At 49.7% G+C, this 22083-nt stretch overlaps 1 protein-coding gene across 2 annotated transcripts in view; it reads left to right on the top strand.

Moving 5' to 3' along the window:
* Positions 1-22083, top strand: part of LOC123448671 (SAC3 family protein C) — a 41334-nt gene that overhangs the window by 10515 nt on the left and 8736 nt on the right. The gene's annotated exons all lie outside the window — the stretch shown is intronic.

Below are 22083 nucleotides of genomic sequence, written 5' to 3' on the forward strand. Positions count from 1 at the left end.
TTGGTAAATCAACGACAGAAGAGCCATCTGAAACGCAGAAACAGGGAAAGTGTCACATTTCTTCAGTAGCTAGAGCCTGACAATAATACCCCCAAATGGGACTGAGTTTGTCCTCAAGCTTGAAAAGAAGGGAATACTTTCTGGATAAAAGTTGAATCCTGCTAGGTAGCTGCCTCCACTGGCATATGTTGAGAATATTGACTAGTTAGGAAATATGAGATAGACTAGGATTTGTCCTACCTTGCCTTGTACTCCAAGTTGGTCATTGTACTCCTATATATATGCCCATGAGGCTCAAGCAATAAACAACGATTCCACCAATCGCTCTATCTCCCTTCCAACATGGTATTTGCCGCAAGTTCCTTGACCTAGCCGCCGCCGCTGCTTCCGCACTGCGCGCCACCCTCGGGGCGGTCGGCCTTCATGACCGCCGCCGGGGGCCACGCCGCCCGTACCTAGGGTTCGTCCGCAGGTCATGTTGACCGGCTGCCCTAGAGAGTCTTTTTCCCGATCTCTTGATCCGGGTTTTCTCTCTTTTGTCGGTCTCTTGATCGGCGTTCTTCCTTTTTTGGTTTTCCGATCTAAGATCGGGTTGCGTCGCCCGCCGCCGCCGTCGACACCTGCGCGCCTCTACTCCGACCTAGGCGCGACCAGCCGACCTCTACTTCGACCCGGCAGCCTTGCGTGACACGGCGGCCCGTCATGGCCGTCGTCCGCGCATCTGCCCGCCCGTCACTTTACGCTACCGTCACCGTCCCGTGCTGAACAGGACGCCTGCATCACCCACCTTCCGTTTTCGTCGCCACTCGTCGACCGCCTCGGGAACGTCGGCTGCCCTAGGCCTGCCGGCTGTGCCGGGCATGCCGTCTGCCTCCGCTGCCGGGCCCCTCGCCGGTTTTCGGGCTTGCCGCTACGTCGGGCCTGCCGGCTGCCTCGGCTGCCAGCCCCCTTGCCGGTTGCCAGGCTTGCCTCTGCGCCGGGCCTGCCGGCTGCCTCGGCTGCTGGCTCCCTCACCGGTTGCCGGGCTTGCCGCTGCCCCGGGCCTGCCGGCTGCCTCGGGCTCCCTGGCCCATCGCCGGCTTCCTCTGGCATGCCCTTCCCGTTGGCCGTCGTCGCCTTGGTCTGCTCGGCCACCCCGCATCATCGTCCACGACGCCGTCATCATCACTGAGCAGCGCCCCCGACCTCGCATGCGATCGTATTTATCACTCGCCCGGCGCGATCGACACCATCCGCGCCGTGCGACTGACCTGATCAGTCGGTTGCATGCGCCTCCGTAGGTCCTGTGAAGGCTGCCCCAAGTACAACATGCCCCTCCACCGATCGAGCAACGGGCTGCCGCTGCGTTGCCCCGTCGGGCCGCAGCACCGCCGCCCAGTGGTTCTCCCCGCGGTTGCCCCGACACACGAGCCGCTGCTACACCGCCCCGTCGGGCTGTAGTGCAGCGGCACGCGGTCCCCGCCGCCGCCCGAGGCCGTCCCCGTGGTTGCACAGACCCGCGCACCGCCGTTGCGTCGCCCCTTCGGGTCGTAGCATTGCGGCACGCAGTGTACGCCGCCACCTCGACCCGCGCGTCGCCCCTTCGTCGCCCCTTCGGGTCGTAGCAACGCGGTGCGTGGTCCACTCCGCCGTCCCCGCGCGTCGACTTCCCGTGGTATGCGCAGCGTCGTCTCTTTGGCGCGGGAATGCCATCGTCCGCGCCGGTCTTTGTCATGCTGTCGGGTTCTTCCTCGCCTACTTCGAGCATCGCCACCTGCTCCTAACCAGCCGCCGCCGCCGCCATCAGGCCGCCGCCGCCGCTCTCCTTTGGCGTTGCTGCAGCTCGCTCACCCGAGCGCGCCGCCCGTCCACCTCCTTCATCTTCTTCCAGCACCAACTGATCGCCAGCGTCGCCGTCGTTTTCCCCGACCACTTCATCTACTCCGACCACTGCGGGCAACATCGACCCTCGTCGATTTGCACCGCAACCGTCGTCGAGTCCTTCTTTGCTAGCCTCCTCGACATGGCGTACAGGTTGTGTGCAGGTCCCCGTCTCCGCATGCCTGATGCTGGCAACACCGACGTGTGCCTTCGTCCCCGATGTGCTTCTAGGCCTAGCAAGCCTGGCGCGGCGCATCGCCAACATCGACTTCGTCCATTGGGGGTGCCACCTTAGATGGGCCTGTGCGCTCCCATCCTGATTATGCACATGGTTTAACAATTACTGTTATGTACGTGAACACTAGCACTGAGCAAGTTAAATGCCTCACAATTTTTTTATGCAATCACCAGCAAATAAATTAGGCAAAGATACGCCACAAACTAATCTGGCATCATTTTGCTTAATTAATACGCAATCAGGTTCGTAGATTTACACACCCACAATCTGAAGATCTGTGATACAAATCATATATCTAGAAACGTGTGTTTGGTCTCCTTCAATATCTCGCCGAGCAATGCAGAGGCCTAAGATATGCTTCCACATATCTGGCAGCAATAAACGCTTCCTCGGCTTCCCTGCAGCTTGGCTACTTTCCCGATTTGCACAAGTACAGCTCTAGAAAGGTAGCGGACTGACTGATAGCTCCACAGCTACTCGTCCCACACACTCGCCTAAAGGAAATGCAGGGTGAGATCGAGACGGGCAGTGGCAGCGGCGGCTTGCAGGAGCAGAACCAGCTGGTGTGAGTAACAGGAGCCACCGGCTATGTCAGCTCGTGGCTTGGTCGCACCGTACTCCAGTAGGGCCGCCGTGTCCACGGCATGGCGAGGGACCTAGATGTGCCAGCTATTAGTTTGCAGATCTATATTGAAAATCAATCAACAATGGAACCAATTCAACATCTGATTATGGCACAATAAGAGCAAGCATCTTGAGTTTTAGTAACCATTTAGAAGAAACCATAAGTTGGATAGCATACAGACGCCAACAATTTCTGTTTGAGAAAAGATAGAGAAGTCCAACAAGCTACCCTTCAGGAAGGCAATATATAACAAGAAAAACTAAAACAACGCCAAAATTTTATAGACACAATCCATTTGAATAAAAATTCAACTCCCTATTTTGTTATCAGGATTTAGAGCATATTTCAAAAGGTCACATGCTTCAGATTTTAGCAAATGTAACTACAACTATCAGTTCTGTGGGGGAAAAAATTTACAAGGTTGTTGTTGTTGGTAATCAGTTCTGTTGCCATGAGATAATGAAATGGTTCCTTACCAAAAAAGATCATGTACTGGTTAGTCTTCACTTTTAGCTCCTCAGTATACTCGAGACTCCGGACAAGATATACCTAAGCATGTTTCCTGCAAGTGATATGATCAAGAGAAAGATAAACATAAAAAATGTTCAACTATAGCTAATACAACTTGCAGACTGTTTATACTAAATTTGTGCAAGGACGAAGCCGAACAATGGGCACGCGCTGGTGCCCGCGTCCTCAGGGTCATCTTGCCAACCACCTGGGATGTACATTAAATTTATATGCATGTCCCTGCCCGAACTCGCTCTTCTAGGAGGGTTGTAACCAAACTCTATCTTGTCAATGCAATGAAACGCAAAATCTCTTGCGTTTTCTCGAAAAAAATATAGTTTCAGAAATAGGTTGAATACACGCTTAAAGAAGAATGTCAAAACTCACAAATTATCACCGACTGGCGCTGGGCATTGTTGCTCGTGTGGCCGGCGGCAAGATCCTAGTTATACATAAGGGCTTCGGTATATCAATCTAAATAAGCACAACATTTGATTGTCTACATTAACAAGCCAATATAAGCTACCTTTCCAGGATAACTTGTGACCAATTTCGAAATTGTAGAACTCAAGAATAACTACACACACAAAAAAAAACAAGTGTTTAGCACTTGGTTAACTGGTCGAACTTACATCAACAACATACCCTTTTCCATTAAATCATTTTTTGTGAGCACACCAAAGATTCTTTCACCTGAATCAAGAAAAAGTGAAGTCCAAGCTCAGAAATGAGTAAAATTGCAGCAATGCACATGAAAAAAAATACTACCTTGTCAATCTGAACGTCAAATAGCTGATTCAGCCCGACCACATAGATGTTCATACATAAAGCAGCAGTCAAAGCCTGCACACAAAGAGAAAATTTTGGAGCTCTTTATAAGAGTCGGTGGTGTAAAATTATCATATAACAAATGGTTATGTATATTGCTAAAGCATAGTACTCAGAATAGATACAGATTTATAATACATTAATACCTTGAGATATCCTCGTAGTACCGTCACAGTAAAATCATCTAGGCTCTTCATCAGGAGAGAGACTGAAGTTATACCTATTATCTAACAATACAGTCCACATAAGAAACATTGCATTGGACATTGTGCATCAGAACTACATGTGTAAATTTAGATCAAAGATGCCAGAGCTCACAGTGCCAAAAGTTGTGTGTGGCCTGCAAAATTCATAGAAAGAGTGCAATTTCTTCAAAATTCTCCCCGATTTCCTCAAGCCAATTGGGGTCGGAACTGTTTTGACCCCGGTTAACCTCGCTGCATCTAGCTTGGAGGGCTGGACGATCATCGCTGCACTGCCTCTTTATGTTTCTTCTAGGCCTAGTAGCTTGAGAAATGGCACTGAATTTATACATCACAGAAGTAGCACTGCTGTTTAGAAGCAAACCAACGGAGATTAGCAAGATGCATGGCGATAAATGAGACGTCACATCGAAGACGATTTACTTGCCTTGAGCACTGGCCTGCAAAAGCTTCCACTGCAAATCGACCTGTAATTTGCAAAATAGACAACACGACAACAATTAATGAATTGGGGAGGAAAAAACAGACTTGATAATTCCATTTGAGTAAGAAATTACAGATATTTCAACACTTCTATCAACAGAAAACCTCTTTTATTAAAAGATACACCAATTGAAGACATGGCATATTCCAGTTCCTCCACCATATATATAGATAAGAACCCTCAATCCAAACCAAATCAAATCAAATCTATCTAGCCCTCCCTCAGTTCGAAAAACAAAATATAATCTAATCTAGCCCAAACAAAATGACCCGAACAAGATCTCTCGGAGGCAAGGAAGAATCATGTTCAACATAACATCCGCGTAGGCTAGCGAGTCACCGAGCACGTCGCCGGCATACCGATGGGCGAGCGTCAGGAACTGGTGGACCACCGCCGGCTCGCAATCCCCTCTCTCAAGCCTCACCGAATGCAAGATTACCCTCACGACACGTGTGTTCCGTGGTTGACCCGGATACCCCCTCCCCACTGGCCGACGCCACCATATTTCCCTCCCCCCGGTGGAGGAGCGATGGATATGGTCGAGGATGTGATTTTCCCGCAGTCCTTGTGGTAGAAAAGAGGAGCCGGCTGCGTTGGATTGCGGTGCTAGAGGTTGCGTGTGTGGGGAGAGCGAGAAAGGTGAGGTTGCGTGCGCCGCGCTCGATGTAGGAGGAAGTTGCTTCAAAATTTCCTGTGTATGGATGATTAAATATTTCCCCTTTCACCTGCGAGATTAAATGCTTCGACGTGGCTATCGTGAGCGTTCGCCCTTCAAGCGACGCTTATTGTGTTTGATGACATGAGGTCCTATATGCTTCTTGAGTGACTGGCATGGAAGGTGTGATGAAGTTGACACCCTTCAGGGAGCAAGAGCTTGTAATAGGTGTTGCCCACTTTTTTAGGATCATAGAGTTTAGAATGTAGCTTGAGAAATCTGTGTAAGCTCAAAGAGGTGTGCCTATAAGGCTGTAGTTTCAAATAAGCCATGTCTCCTACTTGGAACTGCCTGTCTTTTCTTTTCTTGTCAACATAATACTTCATTCTCTCTTGAGCTTTCAACATGTTTTCCTTGATCACTTCTAGTTCTAGTTCATTGTTTTGGAGCAAGTTGTCACTGTCTGCACATATGGAGTCAGGAAGGGCTGATTCTGCAATCATTGGTGGAGGGAATCCATATAGGGCTTGGAAGGGTGTCATTTGTAAAGATGTGTGAAAACTATTATTGTACCATCACTCAGCTAGAGCAAGACTGTTGTGCCATTTCTTTTGTTATTGGAGGCACATGCACCTTAAATAACTTTCCAAACATTGATTGACTCTTTCAGTTTGGCCATCAGACTGTGGGTGGTAACTGTTTTTAGAGTTATATTAGTGATGTCCTTTGGCCTTTTGCATTCTAGTCTCTTGGCATCCTCTTGTACACACACACACATATATATGTTGGTTTTGGCCTCTCAATAATATTAATTTGTTCATCCTCAACATGGTATTAGAGCTCCAAACCTTTTTTCCGATCCAATCTCCTATAGGCCCGTGATTCTGCTCCATTGTTTGCGCGGGCATCCAGGCTCCTCGTCCACATCGATCCAGTCGTTGCTGCTTCTCTCCCATGAAATCCATACGGCCTTCCATCTCATTGCTCCGTTGCGGATCCCGCTTGCCTGATCGAGCCAGTGCTTCTGGACTTGCTGCTCCGCCACCGCCTGCCGAATTTGTGGCCGGTCGTCGTCTCGTCTCCACCCGCCAGACCGGACAGGCATCGAATCAGATTGAAGCCCCCTGCTGCTTGAGGTCTGGTCGCTGCCGCTGGCCTTCGGCTCTCCCAGGTCAGGCCACCGTCGTCGTCGGGTCTTTGGCTGGCGCTCGAGGTCCAGCCGCAACTGCCGCCGCTAGCCTTTGGCTCTCCCAGGTCAGATGTAACGCCCAAAATTTGATCCTATCCTTATTTTGGCTCGAAGGTCTCGATAGGGATAGAAGCGCATCTCGTCGTTTTGCAAGAATGGATATCGTTACAAGTACATGTATTGAAGAGATGAGTATATGAAGTTGGCTTACACTCGCCACAAGCTACATCAAGATCACATCAGTGCAACAACATACAGTCATCATGTAGAAGAGCAGGGTCTGACTACAGACGAAAACAAACGATAAAAGAACGACGTCCATCCTTGCTATCCCAGGCTGCCAGCCTGGAACCCATCCTAGATCGATGAAGAAGAAGAAGGAAACTCCAAATAGAACAATCATCGCGCTCACGTCAAAGTATCGCTTTACCTGTACCTGCAACTGGTGTTGTAGTAACCTATGAGCCACAGAGACTCAACAATCTCATTTCCAAAGGTACCAAGACTAGCAAACCTTAATGGGTGAGGTATGGTTAAGTAGTGAGGCTGCAGCAAGCGACTAAGCATTTATTTGAGGTGGCTAACTTACGAGTACAAGAATAAGAAGGGGGGTGATCTACGCATAATCGGACGTTAACTAATGATGATCAAATGAATGATCCTGAACACCTACTTACGTCAGACATAACCCCACCGTGTCCTCAATCGGAGAAGGAGCTCACGAAAGAGACAATCACATTTACGCATACAGTTGTCATATTTTAATTAAGCTTACTTTAAGTTATCTAGAACCGGATGTTAAACAAAGTTTCCAAGTTTGCCACATAACCGCGGGCACGACTTTCCGAAAGATTTAACCCTGCAGGGGTGCTCCAACTAGTCCATCACAAATTACCACAAGCCGCATAGAAAGCCTCGATCACGGAACTCGTGATCTCCTCGGATTCCTTAGTGGAAAACCTCAACTCTGAGATAGCCCAAAGCATCACCGGAATCCCAATGCACAAGATATTTCGTCGAAGGTAAAACTAATCCAGCAAGGCCGCCCGACGTGTCGACGAACCCGATAGGAGCCGCGTATCTCGTTCTCAGGATACGATCAGATAAACTAGTGTACAGGGCCTTCCACCTTTTACCAAGTATATATGTGCATTAAATTAAATAGGAATTAATATGGTGATACAACAAGGAACCCATGTTGTCACATGGAAGCAACTGCACCTGTAACTAGCAACGCTATCAAAGGCTGTGCAAGTAGTAACATAGCCAAACAGTGCTTTGCTAGGTTGTAGAAAGGTTAAAGGTTTTCATGGAAATGTTGAGAGGCTGGCATTTAAACAGGTGGTAGGCAACGAGACATAGCGTAGAAACGAAACAACTAGCATGACAATGATAGTAATGGTATCTAGGGAAATGGTCATCTTGCCTGTGATCCCGCTTGGAAGAAGAACGACTACGTGATGCAGGCGAACCAACGTAGTCGAACGGATCCTCTCACTCCGAAGCGGTTCGGAACTCTATCAATAACACCACAACATATGCACGACATGATGCACAACACATACGATGCATGAACGGTTTAACTATGCAAGGAATGGCATGACAATTTACAACAATCAAACACTACACATTAAGTGAAGCTAACGAGTTGCATATTGACGAAACTCAACATTCAAATATTTAGTTCACTCCTGTTTAGGTACACAACAATATTAAATGTTGTTTAAACATGGCAAGACGTGAAGCATAAATAAACTACCTATCTAGGCATTTAAACGAGGTCGGAAACGACATATAGCATTTCCGGAAGGACCCCACACGTTAACTTCCAAAACTGTCCAGATCTGACCTAAACATATTTTATGTTTGTTAAACGGCAAAATAAAGTGGTGCACGTGAAACTACACGTCATTCTAGTCGGTTTACATATATAGCTCATCTCCAACGGAATTACGACCTAAGAGATACGAGCAACACAAGATCATATTTATTGTTAGGAAGTATTAGTATTAGTCTAGGAGTCCTTATTAGTCTATTAGTATTAGTCTAGGAGTCCTTATTAGTCTATGTTTACTTTCCTTGCACCTCAAGTCAGTGTTGCCCAACCCCAATCCGGCGGCTCCCTCGACGGCGACCATGGCGGACTGGGAGGGGCTCCACGAGGACTTCTCCTGCTGCTCGTCCCGCGCCTCCCCTCCCTCGACCTCCGCAGCTTTCGCGCCGTCTGCGCCTCCTGGCGCGCCGCGGTCGCCACCTTCGCCTCGGCCGGCGGCCGCCACCTCCAGCCGCCGCCGCCTCATCTGGATCTCGCGCCCCCAGCCGCCGCATGGATCCAGATCGACGACCGCCGCCTTCATCTATGAGGTTGCCGCCCTTCATGCGGCCGTCGGGATGCTGCCTGCCTCGAGCAAGGAAGTGGCGCCCTCCTGCAGCTGTTGTCGTTCTGCCTTCAGTTGCATCTCGAGCGTATGTCTCTTCCCCGTGGACGTGCACGAGTCTCTTCCCGGAGCAGTTGGTAGCGTGCATGCTGCTCTGCGTGCTCCTCTGTCTACTTCCGCATGCACGCCATGCTGCCCGCTGATGCTAGCTACCACTTGCTACAACGTGGTGTAACGTTCTGCTGCTACTGGCATGCTACTCCATCTACTGTCGCAAGCTGGCCTTACTACGTGCTGCTGCTAGCTGCTTTCTCCTATACTATGTGGTGATGTTTCCTGCTACTACGTGGTGCTCATGTCCCCGTTGTTCCTAGTTCTTTTAGTTTCTATAATTCCGCTGCGTCCACCAAATCCGTTGATATTTTGTGTTTTCTCATGCCATGCGAGTCCACCATACCTTAGTCCGTCAGCCTTTCTCCGGTCTTGATCCTTTCTATGCAACTTTTGTGGCCTATTTGCCCTTGTTGTTTTCTATAGGATTTTCTGGACTTCTTTTGCATTGTCGATCTACGTCCATCGTGCCTTAACCGCCGAGTTTCTTTTGCTGTCGGTTGTCGTGGACTATGATTTTCTGCACAATGCTTCATTCTCTTGATGTGGCATCTTCTTTTGACAACCCATCTTCTCTTGATACTTATGTTGTATCTTCAAGTGATGCGGTGTCTTCCTCTGATGTGCCATCTCTTCGGTGTCTTCCTCTGATGTGTCATCTTCTTTTGACAACCCATCTTCTCTTGATACTTATCTTGTATCTTCAAGTGATGCGGTGTCTACCTCTGACGTGCCATCTCTTCGTTGTCTCCTTCGGCGACTCGACAAGTTTTGAAGACTCTTCATGCTGCGACGACACTCTCAAGACGCGGATTTGGATTATCATTTTTTTTTAGTATTACACTTCTTCAAATGCAATGCTATTGCATACGCTTTGCATTTGAGGGGGGTGTTAGGAAGTATTAGTATTAGTCTATTAGTATTAGTCTAGGAGTCCTTATTAGTCTATGTTTACTTTCCTTGCACCTCAAGTCATGTGTAATATGTATATGCCCCTTGGGCCTTCAATACAGATAAGTTGCTTTCCTAACACATATGACATGGATGCCAAATGCATGCAAAAATAATATGGAGGTGGCTGGGACTCGAACCCAGAACCTACTAGGCCTACTAGGCGAGTGCCACTCTGGCAACCAGCTGAGTTACGATAGAACTTATGTTAAAGCATGGACCATGCACTACATGAACTATATACCGATTCATTGCCTGAACCCAACTGAAACTGAACGGAAAAGCAAAACAAAATATGGGCTCGTGGGATTCGAACCCCAGACCCCATGGATGTAGGGTGCGTGCGCTAGCTAGCTTGGCTGGACATGTGCTTGTGATATGGGTGCACGGGCGAGCTAGATGAACCATAACCTGTCGCTGACTGAATAAAACTGCACGCGAAAAGCAGTGGTTGCTTCGAGCGAACCTGACAGGGCCGCCCTTGGCTGAGCCTGCGGCGAGGCAGAGGACGCGCGGGGTGGTGGCTGCTGCAGGGGAGGCCAGGCTCGGGAGCGACCGGATCCAGCGAATGAGGCAGAGCTCCAAGCTTAGGCGCCATGGACGAGCTCCTTCTCGATCCTGCGAATGCACCAAAGAGAGAGAGAGAGAGCTGGGGGGATAAGAGAGTGAAGAACCAGGGAGGGAGAGAAAGGAAAGGAGGGGGCGCCGGGGTCCTGCACGGCGCGCTCGCCGGCTGCTACTGGTTGCCGAAGGCGCGGAGAGGCAGGGAGGTCCGAAGGAGCTCGAGGACGCGGCCTCCTCTGTCCGAGCGCGAAGACTTGGTGGTGCGGGGGCGCTGCGGGCGGACATGCTCCGACGGGGCCTCTGCACTCGAACGTGGAACTGCGGTCTGTTTCTGCGTCTTCCAGGCAATGAGAGAACCATCAAGAAAAACACAGTAAGCAGAAAGTGAACGGCAATCTGAAGGATCACTAGCCCACGTAGCATCCGAATAGGCCTGAAGCTGTAAAGAACTAGAGCGAGGAAAGAATAGACGGTGAGAGATCGTGCCCCTAAGATATCGGAGAACACGAAGGAGGTGACTAGTGAACCGAGGTGGTAGCAGAGACAAACTGACTCAGAATATGAATCGGATAAGAGATATCTGGACGAGTGACAACTAGATAGACAAGACTACCAACAAGAAGACGATAACGCGTCGGGTCAGGCAGGGGGTCACCATCAGTATCACGGAGGTCAACAGTGAGCTCCATGGGAGTCTCAACAATGCGCTCGTCAGTAAGAGCAACACGAGCAAGAAGATCCTGGGTATACTTTTTCTGGGATATAAAAAAGCCATCAGAGGTAGAAGAGACTTTAATCCCAAGAAAATAGCGAAGAGGTCCAAGATCAGACATAAGAAACTGCTCACTAAGACGGGCCTTTACAAAGGCAATATACTCGGGGTCATCACCAGTGATGATCATGTCATCAACATAGAGAAGAAGAAGAATCCGACCACGAGGAGAAAGGTGGACAAACAATGCTGGATCATGAGTACTGGCTGAAAAACCAGCGACGGTTACTACAGAGGCAAAACGCTCAAACCAGACGCGGGGGGGCTTGCTTAAGGCCATAGAGAGAGCGACGAAGACGACATACCATGCCATCAGGAACAGAATACCCAGGTGGTGGCTGCATGTGCACCTCCTCACACAACTCACCATTAGGAAAGACATTCTTAACATCAAGCTGAGATACAGACCAGTGGCGTGCAGAGGCCACGGGAAGAAGTGTCCGAATAGTGGTCATATGGGCCACAGGAGCAAAAGTCTCGTCATAATCACGACCATGCTCCCGCTGAAAACCACGAGCCACAAGACGAGCTTTATAACGCTCAAGAGAACCATCGGAGCGAGTCTTAACCTTGTAGACCCACTTACAAGTGATGGGACGGACACCGGGGGGAAGGGAAACAAGATCCCATGTACCAGTGCGTTCAAGAGCAGCAATCTCCTCTGCCATCGCAAACTGCCATTCAGGATGAACAGCAACCTGACGATAGGAAGTCGGCTCAAGAACAGCAGGACCAGCGGTGGGAAATCCAAGGCGATCAACAGGCGGACGAGGACGAGAACGCAAGCCATAGGTAGGCTGAGACGAGGATGACGACACATCCACATGACGTGAACGACGAGTGTAACACTGAGGAAAAGATGGAACAATGCAAGGAGGGATCGCCAAGGTAGAATCGAGGGGTGAAGACGAAGAAGTCACCAGAGATGAAGGTGCAGAATCCGGTGACATGCGAGGGGAGGAAACCGTGGGAGATGGTGGTGGCAAATCGGCAAGAGGTGGAGAAGCAGAGGCAGCGGAACGAATAGACAAAGGCTTGATGGGGGTGATAGGTGTGTCAGGAAAAGTGAGGAAGGAGATATCCTCCACTGAAAAGGTCGAGGAAGATGGACACAGGTAGAAGGGACGAGACTCATCAAAAGTCACATCCCGAGAGATACGCATCCGATGACCGATGGGATCCCAACAACGATAGCCCTTATGCTCATCACTATAGCCTAAGAAGACACACTCAACATGCTGAGCGGTCAGTTTGGTGGATTCTCGAGGGGCAAGAAGAACATAGCAAACACAACCAAACAAGCGAAGCATTGAATAATCAGGAGAACGATCAAAAAGACGCTCGAAAGGAACACCACCCTGTAGAGGAGCAAAAGGTTGTAGATTGATGAGATAGGTGGAGGTGGAGACGGCCTCAGCCCAAAAATGAGGCGGGAGAGAGGCAGCAATCATCAATGCACGAGCCGTCTCAAGAAGGTGACGATCCTTGCGCTCAGCCACGCCATTCTGAGCGTGAGCACCAGGACAAGAGAATTGAGAAAGAGTCCCTTGCTCAGCAAGAACAACACGCAACATCTTAGAAATATACTCGCCAGCGGAGTCAGCACGAAACACACGAATGGGCGAAGAGAACTGAGTGTGAACCATAGCGGCAAAACGCTTATAAATAGACAACACCGCACTACGAGAAGTCATAAAATAAAGCCATGTGTAACGGGAGAAATCATCTATGAAAATAATATAGTAGTGATGACCCCCTTTCGAAGTGAAGGGAGCCGGACCCCATACATCAGAATGGACTAAATCAAAAGGACGCTTAGACACTGACTCACTATGTGAATATGGTAACTGAATCTGTTTGCCAAGACGACAACCCTGACATTCTAAAGAGACATCTCCTGAGACAGACCCCAGAAGACCTCGACGAACTAAAGACGACAAACGAGAACCACAAAGATGACCAAGTCGATGATGCATTGCTGGAAGGAACCGGTAGCGGAGGCGACCGAAGCGGAGGAACTGGCGATAGTGGTGGCAGCGGAAGGAACATGAAGCCAGTCTAACTCCCAAAGACCCTGAGAATCACGGCGGCGAGGGCCAGCCCCAACCAGAGTGTGCGTGCGACGGTCCTGGACAGAACAAGAGTCGACGTCAAGGATGACGCGACAACCAAAATCAGTAAGTTGACCAGCAGAAAACAGATTCATGGCAAGTCGAGGAACATGAGCAACATCAGGGACAGAATAAGGAGTGGTAAGATTGCCTCTACTAGCAACAAAAAGAGGAGTACCATCAGCAGTGAGGACATGAACAAGAAATCAAGCGAACGAAGAGAGGACAAAGTGGAAGAATGAGAAGACATATGAAAAGAAGCTCCAAACTCCAGAACCCATGGGGATGTACCTGACTGTGTAGAAGGTGGTTGCTCAGTGCGGGAAGCATCAGTCACAGAACCAGCAGTACCTGTCGAGGAAGAACCTAAAGTAGCGAGCATACGCTTAAGTCTCAGAATATCATGCTCAGTCAAAGCGGTGGCTGAAGATGTCGAGGTAGTAAACGAAGTCCCTGAAGATGATGATCGCGCCTTACGCAGGTGTTTCCTCTTCTGGAAGCACTGAGACTCGACATGACCATCCAGGTTGCAGTAGCCGCAGTGTGGATGGGGGCGGCCCGAGCCGCCAGGAGGAGTGGGCAAGAGTGCCGGAGCACTCGAGCGAGGAGTCGGTGCAGCATGTGGCGTAGTGGGAGGTCGAGCGGCGAGCACAGAGGGAACCTCTAGTAAACCAACGCCACGTAAGCGAGTCTCCTCAGCACGAATCTTAGAAAGCACCTCCATGAGAGAAATATGGCCACGAGCAAACAACTGAGCACACCGGGGCTTAAACTCCATACGGAGCCGAGACAAGAACTCGTAGACACGATGAAACTCCAAATTGGCCTGCACAGCCTGGCAACATGGGCAAGTACGACAATCAGCACTGCGGAGAGAATCAAGCTGGCGCCAGATAGCAGAACTTTGTGCATAGAAATCATCAACAGTGGAGTCACCCTGCTGAAGAGCATGCTCCCGACGGACCACAGAGAGGTATAAGGCATCACCATAGGGCTCATAGCACTGACGAAGACAGGTCCGCATCTCAAAGTAGGAAGGCCCAAAAGCTCAGAGGCAAACTGAGGCGGAACAGTAACAGTGAGAACAGCTGCAGCACGAGCATCATCATCAAGCCATTGGGTGTAAACAGACAGAGCACCATGATATGCCTGAAGAGCCTCCTCATAAGTCAAAGCTTGCTCATCATAAGCACGAACAGCGGCCTCATCAGCAAGCTTAGCTGCATCCTTCGCAGCCTGATTAGCATCCGCAGGAAGAACCGGTGGCGTCGGCGGAGTGGGGGGCACAGGAGGAACCGAACGTGGCGGACAACGGACCTCGCCAAAAAGAACGCCCCATAGACGGATGCCACACATGTGAATGCGCATGAAGCCAATGAACTCGGTGTAGTTAGTACCATCAAAAATCACCGGGCAACGAGGAACAACAACATAGCCCGATGCAGTAGACAATTTTTTTTGGGAAATATGCAACTCTCCCGTCGGCAGCAGAGATCACGAGAACCAGTAGAGAGCAGGGGCGGGATCACGCGAGACGACGGAGAGCAGCAACGAGCAGCAAGGGCCGGCGAGATCCAGCAGTTGACAGAGGAGGCCGGCGGCTTTGAGTGGCAGCGGGATCCGACGGTCTGGGGGGAGACAACCAGCAGTGCTGGATCCGGTGGCGGGGTCCAATTGGGAGAGACCCGACGGCGAGACAGAGGAGACCCAACGGCCGGCGGCTGGATCCTTTACGGGAGACCGGCGGCTCGAGATCGGGGAGATCCAATCGGGAGACCGGCGGCTCGAGATCATTACGGGACACCGGTGACCCGACGGGATCCTTGGTTAGGAGGAGGAAGCGTAGACGGACCAGAGGAAATACGGCGGCGACGGTGACGAGAAGAGGTTCAAGCACGAGTTGTGCGTGCTAAAAAAGACCTAGGCTCTAAGACCATGTTAGGAATATGCAACTTATATTCCCATGAGGCCGTAGGACGATATATATATACATGTAGAGGTGTGGACTATATGCAGGAAACCCCTTATACAATGGGATAAGTACGAAGGGGTACATGGCTATATTATACTCCCTCCGTCCCAAAATAAGTGACTTAAGCTTAGCACAATTTTGTACTAGAGCTGGTACAAAGTTGAGACATTTATTTTGGGACAGAGGGAGTATATACTCTAACAGGAACTTCACGAAGAGAAACTCGAGAAAAACTTGGCCACCGAAAAAGAAAGATGACGCACTTGAGATAAAGAATTTGACATCATGAGCCACTCCGGAAGAAGAATTAAAATCACCCTGAAGAAAAAAAGAATAAGAATTATGTAGTGCATATCCTTCATCAAGTTAAATTGATGACAAGCAACGGATTTCGCATACCACTTATTCTTCTTAAAAAGACAAAAGAGCGATAGATAAGGCACACACTTGAAGAATTCTTGGAAGAAACACCGGTAAGAATTTGGAATGAAAGAGGATAACACAAATGAACTGGGCTACATGAGGACAAGGAGAGCATGATTCGATTAGAGAATGCTTGAGCAAGCCAACGGTAAGAATTCACAAATGAATGGGAATACCATGAATGAATGAAGATACATGAGAACGAAGAGATCATGATCACCTAGAAAAATTTAGAGCATATGGGGATATTAGAAATGGATGGAATACATGAGAACGAACAGATCTTGAGCCGTCTAACAGAAAACATGAATAAGTCACCGGGATAATTGAGAGATGAACGAAGAGACAACAATTGAGAAGAATTTGAGATCGAAAGCTGAAAGCTAAGAACGAAGGAATCTTCTAAAATGATGGCCTTCGGAGGATCGAGAAATAAAACAACTTTGAAATGCACCGGATAGATATGGAAGGAATTACTCATGAGTGGAAACAATTTGAGAGAGAGCACGAAGCTGAGATGACAATCTTCAAAAGAATGGACCACAATTTAAGAAAAACACTTCTTCGAATTTCCGAGCTGAGAATGATGGCAAGAATCACCATGAAGAATTACTGAGACACTCTGGAATAATGAATAAGGAAAAGGTTGAGCCAATGATGAAAATAAATTTGAAGCGAACTTGAAGAAGGGCCGGGCCTTGAAGCGAAAAACAGTGGTTGCTTCGAGCGGACCTGACAGGGCCGGCCTTGGCTGAGCCCGCGGCGAGGCAGAGGATGCGCGAGGTGGTGGCTGCTGCAGGGAGGCCAGGCTCGGGAGCGGTCGGATCCAGCGAATGAGGCAGAGCTCCAAGCTTAGGCGCCATGGACGAGCTCCTTCTCGATCCTGCGAATGCACCAAAGAGAGAGAGAGAGAGCTGGGGGGATAAGAGAGTGAAGAACCAGGGAGGGAGAGAAAGGAAAGGAGGGGGCACCGGGGTCCTGGACGGCGTGCTCGCCGGCTGCTACTTGTTGCCAAAGGCGCAGAGAGGCAGGGAGGTCAGAAGGAGCTCGAGGACGCGGCCTCCTCTGTCCGAGCGCGAAAACTTGGTGGTGCGGGGGCGCTGCGGGTGGACGGGCTCCGACGAGGTGGGGGTCACCGGAGGAGCTCCGGTGGAGTACCAGCGGTGTCGGACTGCACGGGGGTGCGGCTGGTGGCTTCGACTGGCAGGCCGAGGAGGCGACCAGGGGGCTAGCGGCGCTGCGGGCTGCTCGCTTCTGCGGCCTTCGCAGCGAGGAGAGGAGGGGCACATGCGCCATGGGGGCACGACGCCATGGGGCTCAGGCGGCCGGAGGCCTCGGGGAGTCGAGGTCGCCAGAGGCGTGAGAGACGGGCGGAGGCGGAGCAGGGAGCTTGCCCTCCTCCGATCCAGATATATGTTGTGGTCGCCCGGACGTGTCCGGTTTGACCACAGACATGTCCGATAGGTGAGGAATTGGGCGGATCTGAGCCTTTAGATCAGAATCTAATGGCTGGAAATGGCTGGAGAGGCTATGGCTGCGGGATTTGGAGGTTGTGGGCTTGCAGGTGGGATTTTCTAGGGGGTTGGCTGCAAATTTGGCTAGGGGGAAACCCTAGTGGAGTGAGAGAGCTCTCTTCATGGGGTGGTTCTTATATAGGGTTTGGTCTATGGTGGGATGGACCTCATCCGTCCGATCGCGATCCGACGACCACGAACGGAGGGAGTGCCTAGGTGGGTCTAGTGGGCTGTGTAGTTGGGCTATGTAGGGATGAGAGGGAAATGGTGCGGCCCGTGACAGAGTTTTAAAACACCGAAACATCCGACAATTAAACCAACTATAGTGCCGCTATATATTTAACGGTACGGGTATCAAACGAACTCCGATTGCGACGAAATTTGGCAGACGGCCTACCTACATTAAAATAAGACCACACGCCAAGTTTCAACCCAATCCGAGAAAGTTTTATACACACTTTTAAAAACAATATTTTATCGATGCCGCGGGCGCGGGTGTGTGATTGGTCTCGAAACGTTCAACGACAAAAACGGAGAGAACCGACAACTAATAACGGATGCGAGTTTTGAAAACTGGCGGCAACAGAATGCCGATGCAATGCGGATGCTGCGAATGATGCGACAATCAAATAAATCACGCGACGAGAACGGAATAAAAGGGAAATCTTCTGGAGCGTCGGTCTCGGGCTGTTACAACAGGCCGCCGCCGCTGCATCACTGGCTGACGCTCAAGCTTCGGCCGCCGCCGTCGGCCTTCGACTCTCCTAGGTCCGGCTGCCATCTCCACGTTGCTCGCGGTTGGAGCGCGACATATGTTTTTGGTGTGCGAGGGTTGTGGGCGCTGCTTCTTGTCGATTGACTTCCTTTCGATAGGTTCGTTGGTCGTGGATTGATTAAAAAAGGTTAAGAAAAAGACAAAAGGAGCACCATGTCTTCGACGCCATCAAGCTATTCGCCATTCCGTGCTGCCCGGTGATATTTGATGGGGCTAACTATGTTGAGTTTGCTGCATTTATGCGCATTCACATGTGTAGCCTTCATCTCTAGGAGTTCTTTCCGGCGAGGTTCCCTATCCTCCACACCCAGTTACTCATGTGGCTCCTACCCCACCGCCGCCTCCGTTGGTTCTTGCCACAAATGCTTCTGATAATGATAGGGCTGCAACCCGAGTTGCTGATGATGATGCGGTTCCTACTTATGACCAGCAAGTCGTGTTTTATTCGGATGCTCTTTCCGTAATGATCTGGCTGCTTACACTCAGCGGTGTGATGATGGTGCTCGTGCTGCGGTTGTCCTCACTTCCAGGGTTCTATCACAGTTTGTTTCTGAGTTTATGGCCTTAGTACTATCTTTGAGATGTGAACTCATCTTCGCCAGCGCTACCAGTCCTGTGGTGATGCTCTCTACTTGTTTGTGGTATGTCAGGAGCATGCTCTTGGATAAGGAGATTCCACTATTGATGAGTTCTACAGAGAGTTTTCCTATCGGCGTCAGCTTGACTATCTTTGCATTGCTGTTTGTGGCACTTGCGCGTGTTGCCAGACTGTGAGGTTCGACTTGGAGTTTCAGCGTCTCTATGAGTTCATGTCGTGTCTTTGTGGGGAGTTTGAGCCTCTACGTGCTCAATTGTTTGCTCGCGGCCGTGTTCCTATTTTCGAGGTGCTTTCTGAGCTTCGTGTTGAGGAGACTCGCCTCCGTGGTGCTGGGTCGCTTCAGGTTTCCTTTGTGCTTGCTGCTCGAGTTGCTCCACCAGTGCTTTCTCACTCAGTGCTCCGCCGCTACTGTCCACTCCTTCTGGTAGTGAGGGCCGTTCTTGTGAGGGCCGGTCTTGTCCTCGTACTCATTGCGGCTACTGCAGCAGGCATGGTCACCCCGAGTCTGGGTGCTTCCAGAAGAAACGTGATATGCGTAATAGGGAGCACAATTCTTCTTCTGGATCTCGTGTTTGTTCCTCGATGTTGTCTACTATCTCCTTGATTGAGCAAGATATTGCGAGGCTTAAGCGTCTACTTGCTGCTTCAGGTTCTTCAACAGGTACTGCAAGCTCTGCGACTGGCGCTTCTAGTGTTGAGCGACTACCGTCTACACAGTCACGTACATCCCAATGGGTTCTGGATTCTGGATTCTGGAGCTTCATTTCATATATCTTCTGATTCTTCTGTCTTGTCCTCTCTTAGATCTCTTGCTTTTCCTATTAATGTTCTTATTGCTGATGGTACTTCTCTCCCTGTTGCTAGTCGAGGCACTCTTTCCACTTCTTCCTTTTATGTTCCAGATGTTTCTCATGTTCCCCGCCTTACCATGAACCTATTTTCCGTGAGTCAACTTACTGATTTTGGTTGTTGTGTCATTCTTGATGCTAATTCTTGCACTATTCAGGATCGCCGCACGAAGGCTCTGGTTGGGGTTGGCCCTCGCCGCCATGATTCTCAGGGGCTTTGGGAGTTAGACTGGTTTCATGTTCCTTCTACAGCCACCACACTTCCCTGTCGATCTACTTTCGTCGCTTCAGCTACCAGCTCCTTCCAACAGTGGCATCATCGACTTGGTCACCTTTGTGGTTCTCGACTATCGTCTTTAGTTCGTCGTGGTCTTCTAGGACCTGTCTCAGGAGATGTGTCCTTGCAGTGTTAGGGTTGTAGGCTTGGTAAACAAGTTCAGTTACCTTATCCTACTAGCGAATCAGTGTCTCATCGACCCTTTAATTTGGTACATTTCGATATGTGGGGTCTGGCTCCCATCGCTTCCAAAGGGGGTCATAGATGCTATATTATTTTTATAGATGATTTTCTCGCTACACTTGGCTTTACTATGTCCTCTCGTAGTGAGGTTCTCTCTATTTATAAGTGTTTTCCTGTCATGGTTCACACCCAGTTCTCTACACCTATTCGTGTGTTCCATGTTGATTCTGCTGGTGAGTATATCTCCAAATGTTAGCGCGGTTTTCTTGCTGAGCAGGGTACTATTGCTCAATTCTCTTGTCCTGGAGCTCACGCTTGAAATGGTGTGGCTGAGCGCAAACATCGTCACCTTCTTGAGATAGATCGTTCAATGGTGATTATCGCCTCTCTTCCGCCTCGTTTTTGGGCCAAGGTTGTCTCTGCTGGGTGGTATTCCTCTAGAACGACTTTCTGACCGTTCTTTTGCTTATTCGCTGCTAAGGTTTGCTATGTTCTCCTTGCCCCCACCCCCCGGAACGCACCAAACTGGCTGCTTAGTCTGCCGAATGTGTTTTTCTAGGTTATAATGATGAGCATAAGGGTTATCAGTGTTGGGATCCAGTCGGTCATCGGATGCATATTTCCCGGGATGTGACTTCTGATGAGTCTCATCAATTCTACCCGCGACCATCCTCAACTTTTTCAGTAGAGGATATCTCTTTTCCCACGTTTCCTGATACACCTCTCTCTATGTGCCTCGTATTCCTACTCCTTCTCGCCCCACTATTACAGATCCGATGCCATCTTCTCCTACGGTTTCTTCTCCTCCCTTGTTGCATGACTCCCCACGTTCATCACTGATGCCTTCCCCATCTCCATCACTTCCGATGGTTTCTTCTTGTCCCACTTTTCATTTTGATTATACCCATCGTACATGTTGTGGATGAATCTACCGACATGCCATCTACTTCTGGTGCACCGTCTTCCTTGTCCCAGCTGACTTATGGTCTTTGGGCTCGACCTTGCCCTCGTCCTGAGCGCTATTCTCCTAGTCGATATGGTCTTTCGGCTACTTGAGCCTACCTCTTATCACAATGTTCTTGTTCATCCTAAATGGCAGCTTGCGACGGCAGAGGAGATTGATGCACTTAAGCGCACTGGCATGTGGGTTTCGTTTCTCTTCCTTCCCATGTCCGTTCTCTTGAGCGTTATAAAGCTCGTCTTGTGGCTCGTGGCTTTCAGCAGGACCATGTTTGTGATTACGGAGACATTTGCTCCCGTGGCCCATATGACCACTGTCTACACACTTCTCGCCATGGCCTCTGTTCGACATTGATCTGTTTCTCAACTTGATGTTAGGAGTGCCTTTGATAATGATTAGTTGCGTGAGGAGGTTTATATGCAGCCATCACGTGGGTATTCAGTTCTTGATGGCATGGTTTCTCATCTTCGTATCTCTCTCTCTATGCCTTAAGCAAGCGCCCCCCTCCCCCCTCCCCCCCGCGCACGCTCTTGGTTTGAGCTTTTTGCCTTTGTGGTCACTGTTGCTGGTTTTTCGCCGAGTGCTCATGATCCAACGTTGTTTGTCCACCTTTCTGCTCGTGGTCGCACTCTTCTTCTTCTATATGTTGATGACATTATCATCATTGACGACTATTCTGAGTACATTGTTGTTGTCAAGGCCCAGTTCCTTATGTCCGATCTTGGTCCTCTTCGTTACTTTCTTGGGATTGAGGTTTCCTTCACTTTTGATGCCTTTTTTATTTCCCAAGAAAAGTATATCCAGGATCTTCTTACTTGTGCGGCTCTTAGCGATGAGCACACTGTCGAGACTCCTATGGAGCTCAATGTTCACCTTCGTGCTTCTGATGGTGAGTCCTTGTCTGATCCGACGCGTTATCGTCTTCTTGTTGGGAGTCTTGTGTATCTTGACGTCACTTGTCCGGATATCTCTTATCTTGTCCATATTCTGAGTCAGTTTGTTTCTGTTCCCACTTTAGTTCACTATAGTCCCCTTCTTCGTGTTCTACAATAT

This window comes from Hordeum vulgare, chromosome 4H (genome assembly GCF_904849725.1).
Source record: "Hordeum vulgare subsp. vulgare chromosome 4H, MorexV3_pseudomolecules_assembly, whole genome shotgun sequence".
Taxonomy (NCBI): domain Eukaryota; kingdom Viridiplantae; phylum Streptophyta; class Magnoliopsida; order Poales; family Poaceae; genus Hordeum; species Hordeum vulgare.